The sequence below is a fragment of the Harpia harpyja genome, chromosome 4, assembly GCF_026419915.1.
Source record: "Harpia harpyja isolate bHarHar1 chromosome 4, bHarHar1 primary haplotype, whole genome shotgun sequence".
In the NCBI taxonomy this organism is placed as follows: domain Eukaryota; kingdom Metazoa; phylum Chordata; class Aves; order Accipitriformes; family Accipitridae; genus Harpia; species Harpia harpyja.
In genome coordinates, this window is record NC_068943.1 from 40,166,877 (window position 1) to 40,187,511 (window position 20,635).

A 20,635-nucleotide genomic window follows, 5' to 3' on the forward strand; every position below is an offset into this window, starting at 1 on the left:
ATGGGTGCCAGGGGGTATGAGTGAATTTGGATTTAACTCCCTGGCTCCCTGCCGAGGGTGCTTTGCAGTTGAACTCTCGCCTTGCTGCTGCAGGGCACCAGAGCGGCAAAGCAGCTGCCTCTAGCACCGGGGATAGCTGTAAGTGTCCAACGAATTCACAGCTCAGTTGAAGACCTTGAGGAAGTTTTGTGAGCATTGCCTGGGCTAAAAATAAAAAAAAAATGAAGTTGACTGGAAGTCATTGGAGGCAGAGCAGACCGGCTTCTGTCTGATGCACGCTGGCACGCTTGCACCCATCGAAACGGCCCTGTGCCGAGTTACGCTGCTGATAACCCGTGCCACGATGCTGCGAGCAGGGTCATGGGTTTTTTTTTTCTCATGCCTTTCATTTTACTCTGGGTTTTTGCTAATTGAGCTCTGGAGGGGGTAAAGTTTGCTTTGACCTCAGCTGTGTCTCCAAGGAGAAATCCTGCCTCTGCCTGGGGTGGCCTCTGTGATCTGTGCCTGGTCCCTTTGCCTGCACTCAGGGCAGCACTTTCCCTTCTGCTAAATAATCCAGACGGATTCAAGAACCTCAAACCCTTCCAGGAGCAATATTCAGGTTTCCTACATGTGCTGGGGAAGGCTGGAAATTACAGCTTCTTTGAGGCTGAAGCAATTCAGAGAAAAGCACTGATTTCACCAAGTTCCCAAAACCCTTCTGGGTCAATACTAGAAAATGAGATACTCAAATGAAAGCTGTGAATGTGTCTGTGCTGAACCTACAAGTTCTGGCTTTGTGACAAGGGATTGAAAACAGGAGTCACATGTTTTTGAGAAACGTGACTCCCATTCTTGGTCTTTTCTCATAGCAAACCCTTCCTTTCTCTGCCTTCTCTAATTATATTGATGGGACAACGGTCCTCGCTGCCAAGAACTGCGGGAACTGGATGGGGACCAAGCACCACATCCCTCTGGTCCCCATGACATGCTGGGGTCTGCTCAGGGATAGGTGAGATTCCACAAGATTAAATCAGACCCTTCAGGGAGCCAGATGACTGAAATCCTGGTTATTTCAGATGGGATTTGAGGGAGATAAACCCTCCTCTTTTTCTACAGTCACCAATGTGGGTGACATTCCCAGCTGGCACCGGTGAGCTTTGCTCCCGCTAATTGTGCTGCACTCACGTGAAGTCATTATTCAATCCATTTTAGGGAGGAAAAGAATACAAATGAGGTAATTACCAGCTCCTCTTACCTTTCCAAACCCTCTGCAACCAGTCTGCGGTAATACCCTGGTGCAGGAGAGCACTGGAATGATGGACAGGAATCGAGCAGGTAAAGGTGATCTAGCTCATGAAAAGTGGGGAAAAGAGACTGGGGGGGGGTACTTAGCGCCCAATTTCATTGAGTCCTTCCTCCCACCAGCATCTCCACTAATGTCAGATGTCCAAGAGCGGGTTGCCTAAGCCTAACATACTCACTTAACTTATTTCCAGAGCCAAAGAGGAGCAGTACCATACTGGGGGCATTGCTTTCCCTGTCTAAAAGTCATGTTGCCCTTCTGTTACCTAGATGAACGCCATCCTCAAGGCATCCAAAAAATAGACAGCCATAAGCTGCAACGGCCAAGGGCTGACCTTTCTTTGGAGGAGGTGCACCAACTTATCTCTGTAAGAAGAGCTTCCAGCCACTGGCTGACCCTGAAGCATGGCAAAGCAAATCCCACTCTTTAGCAAAATCCTCCCCTCGCACCTTACCAACCTCTTGCACCTTGAGAAAGCAACGAGAGCCCTTCAAATCCCTCCCCAAAGCATCAAAAATCCTGCTCTGAATTTCTTGCTTTTCCCCCCACGTCTTGGCACTGATCAAGACCTTGGATCTTTACAAGGAGGCAGATGCTGATACCATTACCCCGAGCCGTATCTCGCTCAATGGGAAGCCCATCATGACTCCAGTGCTATTCCTCATGGTATCTGATGCTCCCCATCAGCGTGGAAATCGCTGCCTGGCCCACGTTTAGCACAGAAGGATGCACGAATAAACTGACTTTTTCTCTGCTGGAGCTGAGCTTTTTTCCTGCAGTAAGGCTTCCTCAAGCACACGTCCTGGGGTACTTAAGGTAGCGCCGATGGAGGGGAGGATATTAGACCGAGTCACCTGTGGGCCTCTATCTAGACTTAAATGAAGCTGTTTGACAAGGGAAAGTATTTCCCCAGCTTTAGGAATAAGGGCTATGGAGAATAACAACAGATGCGGAATAACACCCTGTCTCAGACCAGCAAAGATTAGTGTTATGACTAAATTATATCCTGGCCCAGTAATAGGGTTATTTCTGTTCCCAGCACAGTGTTTAGATGAGGAAATCAACAGCAGGAAGTGTATCTTAATTTGCTAATAACAGGAAAGCGAGTAGCGGCTCAACCAATCTCAGTGACATTGGTGGGGTTCGGCAGGATTTGGGCAGATGAGAAAGCACAGCCGTTGGGTAGCAGATGGCATTTCCAAGTCTACCATCAAAATGCAAAGTTAGTTAATGAATTTCTGACACGGAGCAGCACGGCATGAACGGCTCGGGCTGAAAGCGAGCAGAAAAAACGTGAATAAAGGGAATCGGGAGGGACCGAGGGCTGCTCATGCCTGTGCCAAAGCATCCAAACGCAGGACTGGGATGCAGCGAGGAAGAAGGTACCGTCAAGGGCAAACCTGATGGCTGCTCGTTCCAAACGCAATTCACTTTATTACCCATTCGCTCAGACAGCGGTTCCCTTATCTGGGGCAAGTGGCTGTCTCAGATGGGTGATAACGGGAGCTTTTTAGAACTGTGCAAAGAATAATTCTCCATTTGCCAGCTGACCTGGAATATGTAAGGGATGGGGGAAAAAAAAGATTATTGATCTAAAATAGCCCTCTCTTGGTCTATTTTATAACAGTTGGAAGGAGAGAAAAAAAAATAAAATTCATGTGTTCCCAGTTCAATGAATGCCAAGGGGGTACTATTTATTACCCTGATTCATTCCTTTCTAAATGAGTGAAGGTGTTTTGCAAATGAGACACCTTCCCCAAAAAGGTTTTAAAAACATAAAGGAAGTTCTGGCTTTTTCCAGCTGATGAATATTTGTTTTAGGTAACTCCCAGCACTTTCTTTTAGAGGGCAGGGAAAATTTCGATGGACCTTTTTCCGAATGTCTCTTGTTGGAGTCCAGTATTTAAAGAGGTCATTTCCAGTTTCCCCTTTCAAACCTCAGTTCATTTCATTTAACAGAGAACAAAGGAAGAGAGTGACATGTTATTCAGTTTATGTAACAGTCTGAAGACATTACAATGATTGCATTATGTGCATCGGAGTATCCTTATCATACAAACTCCCACACGCAGGCAGGAACAGAACAAATTCTTCACTTGGTCTTTAACACTGCTTGTCATAACAAGGATGGTTAATTAAGATGACCTTTTTCACTTTAAAGGAAAAACCCATCTTCTCCCAAAGGAGAAGATCCCATCTCTTATAAATTTGTTTTTAAAGAAATGAAAAGAAACCCAAAATACACTAATGAATTAAGCCAACAAAGGAAATTTAAGAGCCCTCATTTTCCTCCCCACTCTGAAGGCCAGAGGAAAACAAGTGTGAAAAGAAAATCTGTGGTAAATAGAGCATCTCCACACTAAACAAAAAGGGAAATATCAAGTGTGGTCTCAAGTCCAACAGCCTTAGCCATAATCATACGGTTTCCACAAGCAAGAAGCCTTGACAGAGACCTTCGGAAAGTGTGATCCCAGCTTTAATGAAGGGCTGGAAAAAAGAAGCTGAGAGCAGCCTGATCAATAAAACACAGGCTCATCCAGAAACCTTCAAAATGTATGCTAAAAAAGAGCAAACAAGGCAGTAAAAAAGGCCTTGGAGAATGACATACAAACTGTAGCCTACAGACCATCTCACTCCAACCAAGAAGCCTTAAACAGAGATGAGGAGGGAAAGAAAGGGGAATTTTTTAGCAGTGTTCAATCATCCCTGACTCTGGGATCTTTCCCAACCATCCCCACCTCACAGCATCACCCTCTCGATTCCATATTTCCAAGGAATAAAGCTGATATTCAAAGCTGCTGGCTCCAGGGTTGGGTTGGAAGAGCAGCAATATTCACCACCTCTCTGGGGAGGCTTTACACGAATCACTTCATTAGACATGGGCCGAGCGCAGTTATCGCATTTCTAAGACACAGGAGTTTATCTTTCTTTTATGTTTAATCTCTTTTTCAACTCCCACGAGTTGAAAACATTTCCTACAGGAGGCTTTATTCTGCAAAGAAAGTTCCTCAATGTCAAAACTGGAGGAGGTTCAGGCTGTCGTGAGTTACTCCATCTAAGCATCGTGTCAGATGAGACGCCTGGAAGATGTCTGGAGAGCAAACAAGGAGCAAGGACACCCCGAGTATCTCCATCCATTTTCCATTCATCTCCATGAAGGGAGCTGTGGGGGACTGTGGCCCCTGCGAGCCCACGTGTGCGATTTCAAGCAGCACTTGGAGCCGCTGCTCCCATCCCAGGTGGCTGAACGCTCTATTTAACGCATTTCTAAATATACCTTGCCCAGCCATCGTCTGGCAGCATATTTGCTGTAAGACCACGGGTAAGTTAGACAAAATTCTCACCTTAGTTTCTCTCCCTCAGCTTGAGCAGAGCCAGTGCAGCCACTGTTGTCCTCCAGCTCTTAGCTGAACTTATAAAAGCAAATAAAAAAACATTGAGAGTGAGACCCGGACATTTTTTTTTCATCCAGACAGTAGATTTACTAGGAAATGCCCCCGTGGGTAGACCTAAAACCCCACTCATTCTGAATGCAAGCCACCGCTGAAGCCTTATAGACAAAAACAATGTGAGGAAGACATCAACTGCTTCAAAATGGTTTATTTTTAACACCATTAAAATGTAGCTTCTGGCTTTTTGGTTTGCAGTGCTATTATTTCACTTCAGAATAGATGAAAATGGGATGGGAGAAGGAGCAGAGGAAGAATTTTAAAAGACTCACCCCTTCCACCCCAAATTAACTGGGGATTCAGGAAGAGACATTATCTTTTTGTTCTGGCCTGGGTTGAACCATTTTTTTCCTCTCTTTTTTTGCTCCAGAAAATGAACCCCAGACTCTGTCACTCTCTTACCCTTGGTAAGAGTGGTAAAACGCTGTTGTACCTTATCGGGTCCTTTCACGAAGAACGGCTGAGAAACTCTGCTCACAACATGGCTGTTGGTAGTTCACACTTCCATTTTGTGCCACGTGTCTCGAATGCACACGCTGTACACATGCAGAAGGCTATAAATGGAATAAACTGCTTGGATCCTTTCTTATATTGTCATAAGTCACTTACCTTCATCATCCCCATAACAACCACAACCATATAATCAGATGCCCAGGAAACTAATCCTTCTGTTCTGGGAAATATAGACACTTCAGTGCATGCAAAACCTTGACCAAAGGATCTCATTTACAAAGATGCTGACGTTCACATCCTCTCTAAGCGTATGTGTGCGGACACTTCATATTGCTAGCAATTGTCAAAGCAGAGCACAAGAACCTCACTGGATCTGCATGTGTACGTTTTGCCTTCCTTTTTTTTTTCTGATTAAAGGAGATGAAGGCATCTAGAAAAAGTAATCCTGCAAATACAGTTGTGTTCTCCAGAAAAGAGGCATTTCTAACACTGACTTGCCTTAATGCTGACAGTGCTGAGGTCAAGCACAGGACCTTGATCCCATCTCAAACCCCACTTTTCTGTTTCCTTTACATCCAGGTGGACTTAGGAGGCGCATGAACCATTGAAATATGGCCCCAGTGTGAAAATAGCTCATGTGACAGCTTGGAGCCAATTTTAAGAAGGTGCTGGCTTCATTAAATTCCAATTTAGTATTTCAGCGTGTCTGCTCATTGACCTCCAGCCCAACACTCAACAGGACATCTTGAGGACCTGCAGAAGACAAGCTGCTTAGGGTCCATCGCTGTAATAGATGTAGGCAGAGACACGTGAGTTTATGTGTGTGCTGACACCAGCAGCGGTTGGCTTTGCAGCCTCTGCCAATCTCGGCCATTAGCAGCATCCAAGTGGGTGAGCTGAAAGTTGGTCCAGCTACATGAGACACAAGCTCCAGCCCCAGCCTTTGACAGCAGGGAAAACGGGGCATGAAAGGCAACAATTAGTTTATGTAGCACCAGGGGAGAGGGAGACAAGGAGGAGAGGATGTGGTAATGTTCACCGAGGAGCCAGGGCAGAAGAAAAAAGTGTGGTGGATTTTAATGCATCCTGGGAGAGGGATTCAGCACATAGGAGTCAGCAAGCTTCAAAAGACAAGGGGGGAGGTGAGTTAGTGGCTGCATTCCAGAGTGTGCTGAAATTCAGAGTTTGCTGGTGTTTCTGAGAGTCGAACTGAGCAGGACCCATTTATTATCCCTCCATCATCTCCTCACATTGATGTAGCACTGAGCTGGTACCGAGGCCATACATTACATGAACTTGGACCTCATATGTTCTCCTGTGTTGTCTAACCCCACAGGGCATCCTTACATGAAAAAGTGCTTCCGAGGTTCTTCAGAAGAGATGTGGCAAAATTAGTCTTAATTTAGCCTTGGTAATTGCCTTTGGCATCAGTCAGCAAAGAGGGGTTGGGAATGCAGGAGAGAAGATCCTTTATTTTTCATTATTTATTTTCCGTGACACAGAACAGTCTTTTTTCTGCAGGGAAGCTGCTCAGCCGAACTCATTGCAATAAATAAACAAAACAAAAAGTTTCTGGGGAACATCCTGATTTGATTAATTTTGCCACAAGGAACTTCTAAGTAGAAAAAAATCAGATCTGCAACCACCGAAGTAATTTTTATTTTTAGCTTGTCAGTCACTGCACTTGTCACAGAGCTCTTCCTACCTTGGCAGCAAGGGATGCTCTTGCATGGAGCAGATGCACCACTGATGTCCTTTGCAGCCATTACTGGACCCCAGAAAATCTCTCCTCCACCCGCACTTAGCAAAGCACTTGTGTATCTTCATACTCCCAAACCCTTGCTGCAATTCTAACATGTTGAAAATAGGGAGGTACTCAAGTAGTCTACCCCAGCAAAGCCTGATTGGGACTGATGGTTGTCAGTAACCAGAGGGGGGGATGAAGATTTCCCCCTCCAGTTCCAAAAAGATATTCCTCAGAGGATGACAGCTCTCTGTTTTTTAATTTACAGCTTCTCCCTGTTGGGATGCTCAAACCTTGGTGCAAGTTGTCATTGCTTTAAACGTGCTATTTCTGAGCAAGCTTTTCTACACGTGGGATCTTCTGGGCTGGATACAAACAGCTCCTTGGACCAGCTCTGCCCCAAGCAGGGCTTCTTCTTGTGCTGCCCGCAGGCAGTATCCAGCTTTCTCCACTGCTTGCTGCCTTCAAATCTTGGGGAATTACTTTACAACATCCTCCCCATCTGCTAACCCTCTCCAGACACTCTCCAGTGAGCTCGGGCTGACAGCTGGCTTCGTTGGGTGGTGATTGAAGGGCTCTTTGAGCTGGTACTTGCAACTATAATGGATGCATCTTTCATGTACCACAGTAGGTTGGGAAACAAAAAAGATGAGTCCTACAAGGGAGGAAGGGAGATCTGTGTCTCTCCCGAGCTGCTGATGTCAATGTGGATGGCATGTCTCAAATCAGGCAGTGCCAGGGGTTAGGTTTGTCCTAAAATACAGCGGAAGGGCCATGTGAAAGGACTAAGAAATATTTAAGATATGTCTAGTCTGGCATTTTTATTTTTCCAGAAAGCAGGCAATACAGAAGTTTTCCAGGGGAAAAAGTATTTTAGACTATCATGAATTCCTTGGGCTAGATAAAGCTGACTGAAATGCAGTGGAGCTTCAGCCAGCGTGGCTTTAGGGAATAAAATAACATCCCTTTGACACCACACCATGCCAAACCTTTGCACTTCACTGCATTACTGCTAGAAAATCATTTAAACTGCATCGGTTTACATTTAAATCACGGTTAGTTTTAAACTGCATTTAAAGTGGCAGGTTGAAACGGCAGCCTTTATTTGAGCCAGCTAAAGCTTCTACCTAAGAGCATCGTGGTGCCGGCGGAGGTGGCACAGCCACCACCACACAGCGGTGCCATCCCCGGGGACTTTGCTACGAGCAGTGCCGGTGTCGCTGCCGGGCTGTCCTCACCGCATAAACCCAAACACAGATGAATTGAGGTGACCTACTACAGAGGCAGACCCAGGGGCTTTACATCACAAAGTTAAAGCTGTGTAAATGCACCAGTAATGTGGCAAAGTAGAGGTTTTTTCACTTATTCTCTCTTCCCCCAACAGCTTACACACACACAATCAGCTGCCACACAGAGAAAAAAAAAAATTGATGGAAATGACAGCAGTGTAACAGAAAAACGAAAACATTTTCACAGCCTTGTCTGCTGGTTTTAAGTGCATTTCACCACAGCTCAAAATTACATTATTTAGTATCAATTATCCTTCGATTGAAGCTCAGAGAGGTGGCAAGGCTAGCGTTTTTATCTCATTAGCATGTCTTGCCTGCTAACCATTTGCTATATTCCCTCCCTTTGATCCTGTCTTTGATTATATTGTGTGACAAAAGCCCATGTAATCTACTATTATTTCCATTAATAGCAAATCTGCCCTCCTCTTTGACAAGCCAATTTATTATCATTGCAGTGTCTTTGTGCATCTCAGCCAGGTTGGCACCCTCTTCCCCTCCCTGGCGGTGCAGAATTGGCAGGTGTTGATCCAGCCCGGGTGGCATGGGGACCTTTGGAGTGTCATCAAACAGGGTGCAAAATATTGACACTTTAATGGCAAGCAGAAGAGAATGAGATGACGCAGAGAGGTGATGCAGTTCAAGTAGTTTTGCTCTTTGCTCCAGAAAGATGTAATGGATGAAGAAGCAGAAAGAGGTCTTTAAGGAGGTGAGATCCATAGATGACATATGCACATGACCAACTTGGTTTTGAGACCTGGGCAAGCTGTATCTGCCCCTCATCACCCATTCCTGTTGTCCTGTTTGGTGTCCAAACACAAATCTGGATGATAATAAGAAAAACCTATGATCTCCATCCATCTTTCCAAAGTCGCTTTGAGAAATCAAGTTATACATCTAGAAATGTCATTCTTATTGGCTTTTTTTTAATGCAGTTTTGCAGCCACAAGTGGGTGCTGAAGCCAGAGTGGGTCTTTACAAGCCCAACTTTGACAAACTAGTTCAGGCAGATATTATGAAGCCAGCTTGAATTGCTTTTGCCATTATTTGGCTAACCCTGGGGTGATGGTGAAGTTCTCCTTCAATCTAGGCTTTAAGAGTGATGCTCCCATGGTAAAGACTCAATGACTTTAAATTGGATGTCCCGACACACAGCCACAGCCTCTCACTTTTCCAGGAAGATGAACCAGCCCTGACTGCTTTTCTCCGTCTACTTCAAGTGTAAACACCCATTTCTCTCCTCAAAAGAGATGCACTTAAAATAAACCACTGGTGTTGTGAAAATACCAACTCCGGCACCACAAAAGGATAATCACGGTTCTTAACTTGAACACAGTGCACAGTGTTTATTATTATTCCATGCCCTCCTTGTCTAAAAAGGTAGTAGGAAATGAGCCCTGCTTGAAGAATAAAGAGGGTTTTGGTGGGACTCAGTTATCTCTTGCAGCATGGAAAAAAATAAAAACATTAAGAAGGGGGAACCTTATCAACATGTGGGTTGAATCTCAACAAAATCTCCTGTTGGAGATACAAAAGATTCAGGTCCAGGTAATAATGCTGCCTCTCGTCCTCCCCTTTCATTAAAAATTCTCCCTCTACCTTGAAATTAAAAGCAAACAAGTGACCCAAGGTACTGAGCTCACCTTTGAGGCACGTTAGGCTCTGTTGCACTACCATTGCAGTGGAGTTTCTTCTAAATTAACTCTGGCTCTCAGTGACCATAGAGAGGTTTTGCAGCTGTGGTTGCCAAGCTGGCCGCATTTTAAGAACCTCATTTGAGGTTTTCTGATCCTAATTTGGAGAAAAAAATCTTGCTAATTTTTTCTTTCACCCAGCAGTAGTGAGTCCCACAGACTGATTGGGCTCAGCAAAGTCTAGATCTGATTTATTTTGTGAGGTAAACTAAGTGCAAACATGCTGCCTATTTGCAGTATTTTCTTGTGTTTCAGGGTGACTCCCAGCACTGTAAAATAATTTGAAAAGAGGATTATGAATTACCTCTGAACTGCAAAGTCTAGCTGTAAGGAACAAACATGGGAAAGAGAACTTAATGCAGGTCAACCCCCTCGTGTCCTGCTCACAATATGGATAGTGCCAATTTCCTCTGAGACTCACACCGAGAAAGGGATGTGCCTGCTGCAAGAGATGCTCCAGGCACATGGGGAAACCTTCATCTGCTGCTTTGCAAATCAGCATGCAGGGATATTTTTATTCTCTGCACATGGAGGATTAATAAATATTAAAGAATTCAAAGCACAAGAGCTTTTCTAGAGCAAATTGCAGAAGAGTTTCTGTAGGAAAAAAAAAAATTGTCATTCTCCTGAGTTCTAGTTTAGGTAGAATGAAAAAAAAAAAAAGAAATAAAGGCAGGGGGGAAGCCAAAAAGGAGCTTTTTTGGACTGAGAATTGTCCACATGTGGGTTTTCAGGCCCGTGTGTGTAGACAAGCCCTTTGGAGAGCGGTTGGGCTGCAGCGGCGGTGGAGGTGTTCCTCCCTGAAACCCGCTGCTGGTAGGCGGAAGGTCAGATTACATTATTCCCCAAATCCCCCCAGATTTCAAAATCTATGCATGTTAACTGCTTATTTCTCTCTTGCTTTTATTAATTCATAAATAAATGAATGGAGTGGGTTGATTCTTCTTTTTTTTTTTTTTTATCTTTGAAGTATTTTTGAAGAAAAATAATTGGCAAAGAACCTGTCCCTTTTCCCACCAGCTCTACAGATTCATTTAAGTTTTATAAGTGTTATTTCTATTAGAATAAAGGCTTTATTAAAAATGACTGTAACAACACTCTTCTGTATAGTATACTCATAACCCCTAAATACCACTCTTAATATTAAGAGCATTACCCTTTAAAACACAGAGATGCATTCCCAGGGGGTCTCAAATAGCTAGAAATCACCCAGAAAAGAAAACAGCAAATAACAGACCTTTAGGAATACCCTTGCGTGTCCCTACACTCTGAAAACAACCCTGAGTTTTCTTCTGTAATGTCTGCAGATGGAAGAAGGTGGGTGTTTAAGATGGAAGCAAGAGATATGTCTACAGCCTTAGCTGACCTTCAAGCCAACCATGAAGGTTTTGGATCCTTCCTCAGACCCTGAGCTTTTTTCTTTTGAGCAGAGAAGGGAGGAAACATGGTTTAATTGAGAAGATAGGGCTGGATGATGGAGCCCAACCAATGGTTGCTTTGGTCCTGGGTCATTGAGATTTGCTCTTAGCACAGCAGTAAACTAAGTAGACTCTCATGGATGGTTTCTCCATGTTTTTGTGCCAAAAAAGTCAGCTTCTGTCTCCCCAGCAAAGTCATGTTGACAGAGGAGAGCCCTTATGTGCCACACGGCTACCTCCACGTCCTTATTCTTGCAAAACAGTTCGGCTGGAGATTCAGCCTTATCAAAGCCTGCTAATTACTTTGCTCCCTTTCCACGCAACGTCTCAGCTTGGTCAAAAGCTTGGCTGTAAAAATCTGTACATGGGGGAAAACCAGCACACAGGGAAAACCCTGATTTACATTCACGGAGGAAGCACTTGATAATTATTCTGTTATCTATGCATTATTTTTATCAGCAAGTTATAACTCTTAGGACTATTATCTGGTGTGCTATGAGCATGTAGAGTAGGTGTCTTCACAAACGAGGAGGGAGGCTCAGGTACCCTTTCGGAGTGAATTAAAATGGAAACCCAGGTGAACTGATCAAGTTTTATTATCTTTAGAAGATAGGCTTTCAGGGGGGTTGTAGAAAATTAACTACCCCAGTGCTATACAGAACCTAATTCCCCCCTCAAAAAAATTGCAAAGCTTTCCAAGTTATCCTGAATAATAGATCGTAACTCGCTCAATTGACCAATTTCACCTTTTCCTATGTGAAAACAGGACAGGTTTAGTCCCTTTTCCAAATCTGAAGCTTGTTCATGCTGCAAGGGCACTGCACCACGGGATCTACTGGATCACAGTCATGATTTTCCCATATGGGCTCTAGCAGCAAGCCCAGATTTCCTTTCTTTTTGAGCACATACCATCCTTTAACTGTTGTCTCTGGCCATTGCTATTCCAGAATAATATTCCCACCTGCACAAAGGGGCTTTGCAAGAGCAGAAAGTGATGAGCAGAGTCCTATGAATAGTAGAGTGACACCAGCAAGAAAGCAAAGGGAAAACATGCACAGAACAAAGAGAAGGCAAAAATTGAAGACCACTTGTCCCCATTTTGGACAACCCAAGAGCTTAGCCATAAAATCCCCTTAAAAAGCAGGAATAGGGTTTTATTTTCTCAGAGGGTTTTTTTTTTGTTGTTGTTGTTCCTAGACAACTCTTGCAAGCAAGAGGAGTTACAGCGAGCCCTCTGTGCTTCACTGAGCATGCTTCCATCCCAAATCACCCCCAGCCTCACCCGGGAAATGTATCATCTCCAGAGCCGATCACCAGCCACAGGGCAAAACATCGGCGCCTCGGAAATACGCGCTTGTGTACCCCCAAGTCACCAGGGGGGAGTTATCAGAGTGAATTGCTGGCAAACGGACCGGGGGGGGGGGAGGAAATTTATCAAAGCGTCCCATTTTAGCGTGGCTGGGAGCAGTGGGGCTGCCGCAACTCCACAGAATTGATTAACTACTTATTAAACAAGAGCTGTGGCGACAGCGCTTAAGAAAAAAAAAAAATCAAATTAAGGCAAGCAAAGCTTCAAGCAAAAAAAATGAAAAAAAATTAGGAAAAAAATAAAAGGGAAACGCAAGTTAATGGAAGCTTCAATCACAAGGCGGCAGGAGCCACGGGAGGCTGTTACAGTGACAGCTCACACTTATCACTGGGAAAATTCTCTTCTAGAGAGCGTGTGTGAGGACAGTGGGATGGGTTTGGGGTGCACGAGGATGGTGGGACAGATCTGGGGCTTGTTTTGACCTCCTGCCTAAAGCTCTGCTCTGGACACATGGTTTTCCTCGCCCACCTCATTGCAATATCCCCAGTGAAGGAGAAAATGTGACTGCAAAGGCAGAACTGGGGTTTTAGGACGTCTGAATCCTGACTAGGGTTGTTTTCCCCCTTTATAGAAGAGATTAGAAAGCAGCCAAAGTCTCGCCCTCGCTCCGGTGGAGTTCAATGGGCTGAGTTATACGGGCGGGCAGGAGGCTCTATGGATCCCTTATGACACTAAAAACTATTGAAAAGCTTTCTTGCCATGACCCATTTAGATCCTCACGCAGTTTCATTTCCTCTCCCATCTGTCACACCTTTAAAAGCGGAGCTTTTGCATCTCATGTCGTTCAAGTGTTTCCAAGGCAGCCCCAAGTAACTCTCTCCTCCACTTCTCAAAAACATTTCCAGGCTTCCACCCTCTCTTCCCCAACACTAAAAATAGCTGAAGTCGGTTGTAACAGAGTCGCGGGCTGACCTTGAGCATCCCTAACAGGAGCTCAGCCACATCCACCTATGTGGAAAAGCCGAAATCCCTCCCAAGCCAGGTACTCCAGCTCCAAGCATCCGTGTGCATCCCGAGCTGTTTGCATCTCCAAGTACCCTACACGCAGCTCTCCTCTACAGCTAATTGGCATGACCTTGGGTGTAACTCCTTTTTACTAGCTGTTGACGGGTGTCTGCTATGAAGATGAATTAGTTATTTAGGTAGCAATCAGCTCCCCTGGTTTAGTCAAAATGCATCCATTCCTCTTCAAGCTTATTAAGGGCTGGGATAAACTTTCCAGCTAATGCACGCTGCAAATCCACTACCACTCTGGAGATGTCAAGCACCTAAATAATTTTTGTTATTCACTAATGAAAAAATTCCTTAGGAGGGGGAAAAAAAAGAGAAGACGGTGCCAATAGCAATTCTGAGCTCCAATTAAGCGGCTTTCGTTGTCTGCCTGTATTTGTCTCCAGCTCTGACTTGCTCTGTTAAGGTCAGCAGCTGGCTGGGTAGGAGTTTGTGCATCGCACCAAGAATTCAGCATCATCCGCTCTCCAAGGACTGGCAAGACCCAGAGGATGCTGAGATACCAAGCCTTGGGTTGGGGAGGAGAGAGCTCCACATGTGCCTGCCCAGCTCCCCTCCCAGTGCTTTTGGGACACACAAAGGCAAATAAAAGAGCTCAGATTTCCCCCCCCCAAGAAAATTTCCTGATGAAAACTCCCCAAAACCTGGAGATAAGGAAGGCCCTGTGCTCACAATGTGTGATTTCACAGCCGGGGATGCCATGATGCTCAGTCCATGTGTGTAATGATTGTGTTGGGTCTCTGCTGCACGGGTCCCCCTTCAAGGAGATAGCTCTTCCCTCAGCCAAAACCCCTTTTCCATCATGATAAATCTCCTGAGAGTCTTCCCATATAATGAGAAGTCTTCCCTGAGATGCACAGTTGGGAAATGAAAGCCCCTCAAGGCTTTGTGTGCTAATCTGATGCTCGAGCAGCCACAGAAGGTGCAACCAAAACCCTCCCTTTTCTGCTCAACCCGGTTTTTCACACTTTCACAACTTGCCACAGGGACAAATAAACAGCAGAGCAATGCTGGAGCCCTCCCCTGGCAGTAGGATGAGCCGCTGATACGGTCGAGATGGACTCCTGATTGCAGGGGAGGGATGATAGGGAGAGTGGGATGCCAAACAGCCCTGTAATCCACCCTGATGCATGCTGTGTGCCTGAACAGACCCTTTACCTGAATGTTTTTACCTGAATTTCTCTGGGCTTGCAGCTGGGATCAAAAAGCACCCTAGGGCAGTTAAACAACTCTTTTTAAGATGCCCGAATTCATCCTTTCTTCCTTTCCCTTATCAGGATCCCCCTCCCTGAGCACTGTGCATGAATAGCATCTAGAAATTACACCAGGGAGGGGAGATGCACAGGCTGTAGGATGCGTTATTTAATTAGCTTTGGCCTTTAAATGGGCTGAAACCAAGGTGGTATTTATCTGCAAAGTCAGCCCGGCAGAACAAAAGAAAAATAAACCGATAAAAAAGTCGTCTATTTCCTACCAAGAGCAGAAGACTTGGAAAAATATCAGTCCCCCAAAGCCAATTGCAACCCACTGTCATGCCCGAGCCTGCTACCGTGGAGGGAATTTTCTTCCCTTCTTGCCCAGCTGCAGATGCAACGGCTCTAATAAGCTGTAACTTTCCTTTCCATTTGGAAGTAATGAGATATAATCTGTTTAATTCTAGTCTTTGAGCTCTTTTGGCGGCCTTTTTCTATTCCCCTTTTCTGATTTTTTCTTTTTTTTTTCTCTTTAAAGGAAAACTCCATCATGAAGCGAAAGATTTTCTAATCACCGGCTCTAATTACAAAGTAGAGTAAATTGCCATAAACTTTTTTCTTTTTTTTTGTCTTTTTTTTTTTTTTTGCAAAATTGCCTTAAATATAATGAAGAATAATTAAAAATCAAACAAGCAGCTGCAGACTGGAGTGGCTGGTGGAGGTTAGACGGGGGAGAGATGGGGGGAAGCAGCTAAGGCTTGGAAGGAGCTTTTGTGTAAGACCAGATAGGTAGAAATCTCATCTGGGGGAGCTGAGATGGCGATGCCCATCATCACCATCAAGGCATAGTGGGCTGTTCCTAGGGATTAATTGATCTCTAAGTGGCTATTTGTTGAAGTGCATCAATTTGGCAGGCTGAGAGAGTCCCCAAATCAGTCAGAATTTGCCCCGATCCTCGCAGAAAGCAAGCTGCTGCCAAAAGCAGGAAGACTTTGGTGGAAATCATCCTGATTTCTGTCATCTCAGCAAAGACCTTGGTAACTGGGAGGATGCTGGAGAGCCCTGGGTATCCAGAGCTGGGGGTTGTGGATGGCTGGGAAGAGTTGTGTCTGCACAAGAGCCCTCACTGCAAAACCCAGCCCCCACACGGGAATGGTGAGATCCTGCCGGAAAATATCCCACCGCATCCGACACGTACCCCTCACATGCAGGCAAAGCGGTCCAGGAGGATGGGGAGGCTTCATTAGCAACAATCAATGGTTTCCATAGCTACAAATGTAAGTACAGGCTCCATCACATGCTATCTTGAGGAAAGAAAGGGGGGAAAAAAAACATTACCTGTGTCCAGACATGGCAGAGAGGCACACTGAGATTTTAGCTGGGGGAGGAGATGGGTACGTAAGGAAACAGGGATGAATGCAGAACCCGCTGGCAAGTTTTTTTAGTTTATGCCTGATCTATTTAGGCTGGACCTGTTGCATCTCTCCATCAGGACTGAAGCATGGCAGCTGTCTGCTCTCAGCCACTGAGAAATCCCCCGGCAGTTTGGGTGTAAGGTGCTATAAGGGTGATGGATGCCATTTAGGCTGCAGTAGATCTTAACCCTTGGTACACAGCCTCCACAGACTGACTTCCTAGGAGCAATTCAACCTGGAAAAATAAGTCCTGACTTGACTTATCTCTACCTAGAAAAGGAGGAAACTTGAAGGACCGGCTCCTGCAAATTCTTACCCAGAGAATTACATGCTCTACATTGCTCTGAATGCCAGTGAGTTCCTAAAATACAGCAAAATAAAGTTCAAGCTGGGGTTGTATGAGGTTTATTACATGCAGTGATAGTTTCATAGGGTTCATAAATCGCCCTATTTCACTGATGTCAAGGTCTTCTTCAGAGCAGGTACACACCGGCGCTTGTGTCCTTGCAGGCATCCATGCTACCCAGTTAGCTTCCCTCTCCTCTCTCTCTGCTCCTGAAATTCATTTGCTTAGTAAAGTCTGAAAGGGAGCTTGAATAAAATCCAGGTCTGGCCATCCCTTATATAGCTCTTCCCACAAACAGGGAGGGGATTTCTTTATATCAGAGCCACAGAAAGATGACCAATTAATTGAAGAGCATAAAACCAACAGGCTGTGCCTACACCGGGATGAGATGCTCTGCTGGGAATGTCCCCACCGTGACCGAAGGTTAAATGGCTTTAAAAAAAAGACCACATGCACGAGGTGGCGAGGGGCCAGACAACTTTCATACCCAGCTTTGCTCCAACCCCCCTTAAATTTTTTTGGTCAGAGCCTTCTGACTGTACATTTTGACAAATCGGCGCGGTGTGACAAAAAATTTTTTAAAAATCCCTCCCAAAATGTTGGTCTGGCATTTAGCCAAGCTGCTCTCATTCTTCATGCTTCACCAGGGAGCTGGCTGAAACCCTAAATAATTTCCTACAGGTGTCTTGAGACTCTCGTTGCTCTCTCTGGATAAACCTGTTGAAAATATTTAGTGTGGGTGGTTGAAACAATGTCTCCTGAAAATCAACAGCAGGTTACACATCTCCCTCCAGATCCCCCCAAACCACATGTCCTGCACCTCAAGGCAATACAAAAAAAAAATTAGATTGAGCAAAATGCCTGCTTCAGTTTCACTGAAAGCCAGAGGTTTTCAGCAGGTGCTGATCTGTGGTGAGTGGGAGCGGCGATTCCTGCAAAATCTACATTTCCAGAGTTGTTCCCATGCAGCCTCAGTGCAAAACCCAGTTTTCTCTAGGTTTGGCTGAAAGGTCCTACTCATTTCAGGGAAACTGCTGATTGAATAGATCAGCAGAAGGGCAGCTTTAATGTGAGCTCAACCCTTATCAGACACCAGAGGATCCACACACACACCCACACCTGTGATGTGGCCGACACTGCAAGATCCCCACCCATGGGAGACCAGGGGCTGTGGTGGATAATTCAGATTTTTGGGGGTCTGGTGATGATTTTGGGGGCAGCTGCACAGTTTCCCTGGGCAAACCCCAACACTCCCCTCCATGCTGGCAGCCAACAGCGTGCTGGAGCCTGATTTGGGACAAATTGCTGAAATTATCTACGTGCCTGGCATGTACCTAAAAATATCAGTGTTGGGCTGGAAAAAGATTTATGGCCATTTTTTCCTCACACCTGGTTACACCTCTCCACCTGCCTTGCCCAATCTTATCCTACCCTGCCCTACCCTGTACTACAAACCTCCCTTTGCAGTGAATTACACCCTTACCCCCTGCAAAAAAACCCACCAGCCTCACATTGACAGATGGCCAGAGGAGAAAAATATTTAATTTTTCCTTTCCCATGTCCTAAGGAAAACCCAGGGGCAAGGAAAAGTGAGCATGGAGCTGTCTGAGCTCTATCTTTTCTCTAGGGGTGGGAATCATGGGGAATTTGTCATTGGGTTGCATCCAACAAGGTCCCCCCGAGCATCCCTGGGGGTACCACTCCCCCGGGAGCCTCCTGGGCACATTGGAGAGATGCTCACTCAGCTCTGATTAATACAGATGCCATGGGCCGCGGGGAAACATAATATCGCTGTCGATGCAGCCCACGATATTAATGAAAGTCATTTGGAAAATAAGGTTTTTAAGCAGTGTGATCCACACCGAGATTTTTCTATACCTAATCACCCACGGAGCCGCTCAGCGCGATGCTAAAGGGAATTCTGCGGCAGTGTAAACAAATAGCATTTGGAGAGCGTGATTTCCTTTCACTAATCAATTGACAACTTCAACCTCCTTGGTTGGGGATTTGGGGCTTGGTTTTTATCCCCCTTCTCCATCTTTTCTTCCAAACTCATCAAATTCTGCTTTTCAGATGCAAGACCCACTGCAAAGAGGACTGAAACTTTCCAACTATCAAGTTTTTCTCAAAATTACCAATGCAAATTCATCTTGATATACTCTAAATACAAGCCCCTGAGTCAGGGCTTAAACTCCATTTTTCTAGGACTCAGGGGACACACAATTACATGTCATGAAAGCGGGCTGAGACCGGCCCCTAGCCCTGCCGGCAGAAGAGATCCCTCCTTGCTGCGTCTGCTATAAAATATTGAGGCTCAGGTGCCTCCGCAATGATTGTGACATTAATTTAATATGCATGTCTATAATTAGATTGATTTTACAGGGAAGAGCAGCAAATTGCATTTGGGGAAGTTATCACATTATTTTATTACATTCCTGATTTTTTTTTTTTGGTGCAGGTGAGAAAATAAAAATGAAGATGCACTCAGCAAACCTGGTGTGAACTATGTTTTTAATTGTAGATTAATTATTCAGAGTGACAGACATACCTGGGCCTGAGCTGAAGAGCAAGTAAACAACCTCCCCCTTCCATTCCAGGTTCAATCTGCACTGCGAGCTATTATTTAAAATTAGCCGTAAACAAGACAGTCTGCAACGCTGAAATTTCCAGTCTCTCAAACTGTATTTTCGCTCCCAAATCAGGATGAGAAAGAACGAAATTGGAGATTCACTAAACTCCAAAAAGCTCCGATTTAGAAACAGGCAGCTACATGACACAGGGTGTTAAAAATGTGTATTAATATCAAATGGCATAACTCAATCCTGCAGTTAATGGAACATCTGAAGGTTGCTAAAACTCCCTTTTTTTTTTATGTTATCAGAGCAGAATAAGAAAGTTGAATCCATCTTTCACTCGCAAAATGCCCAAATGACCCCATCACTATAAATTTGTGCCAAACTCCACTTAAAGATGCAAAATTGTCCCTTTCAAGCGCTTCAGCCAACTCGGCACATCCCCAGCCCAAGCACTGGTTTCCACCCCTACGGTCAGGACAGAGCCCTTGGTCCTAGCGAAAAAAATCCCATAAATAGGTGAGAAAAGAAGTTGAAATAAGTTGGGGCAGCCCATGCCGGCATGGAGCAGAGCCAGCATTGACTGTTGTATTTCTTGACCCTCCCCAACATGCTTGGAGGGGGGACCTTGGATAAACACTCTGCATTTTAAAAACCCTTTTAAAAGTCAAGGGGTTTGGGATCTCGTCAGGGAAAGCGAAACATGTTGCAAAACTATTAGGGAGATTTTTGCCTCTCAAGGCTCTTCTCGCAGCTCGCTCCTGCCATCCCGCATCACAGCGGCTGCGCTCCTCCTGCAGACCCCCTTGCTGAGGATCCTCGATGTAGGGCTAATCCGAGCAGACAACATGCATAATTCAACTGAATTTGGGGAGGGAAGCGATGGGAAGGGGCAGGATCAGTCCCGTCCTCTCCATCCCTCCACCTGGTTGATGCAACCCCATCTCTTGTCTTGCCCCTAATGCGGTCGCACCCTTTGCTTCGCGTTAGGCATGCACACATAACGCCTGGGAGATTAATAAATTGGCCTCCATCGTGTATGCGTGACTCTTTGCAGCTGGGTGTAGAAGGAATTTAAGCATTTTAATGTGTTCTGGGTTTTTTTTTTCTGATTGATGGCGGGCAGGGATTTAGACAGACCTTAGAGGGATGCTCTATTCCCCTGTGCCCCCAAATCTCTCTGGGGGTGGGCCTCTTGAGGGACATGGGCAGTATAAAATTATCTATATTTTTTGCGTGACATGGAGCAAGTCGTGTTGCACGCTGGTGCATCAGAGGCAGAAGTGTTTCTTCCTTGTTGGGGGTGTTCCTCAAAAGAAAAACAATAACGGAGACAGAAAATATTATTCCAGGGGATGGAGAAGCCCACAGGGATATTAAGACAGGTTTTTTTTTACTT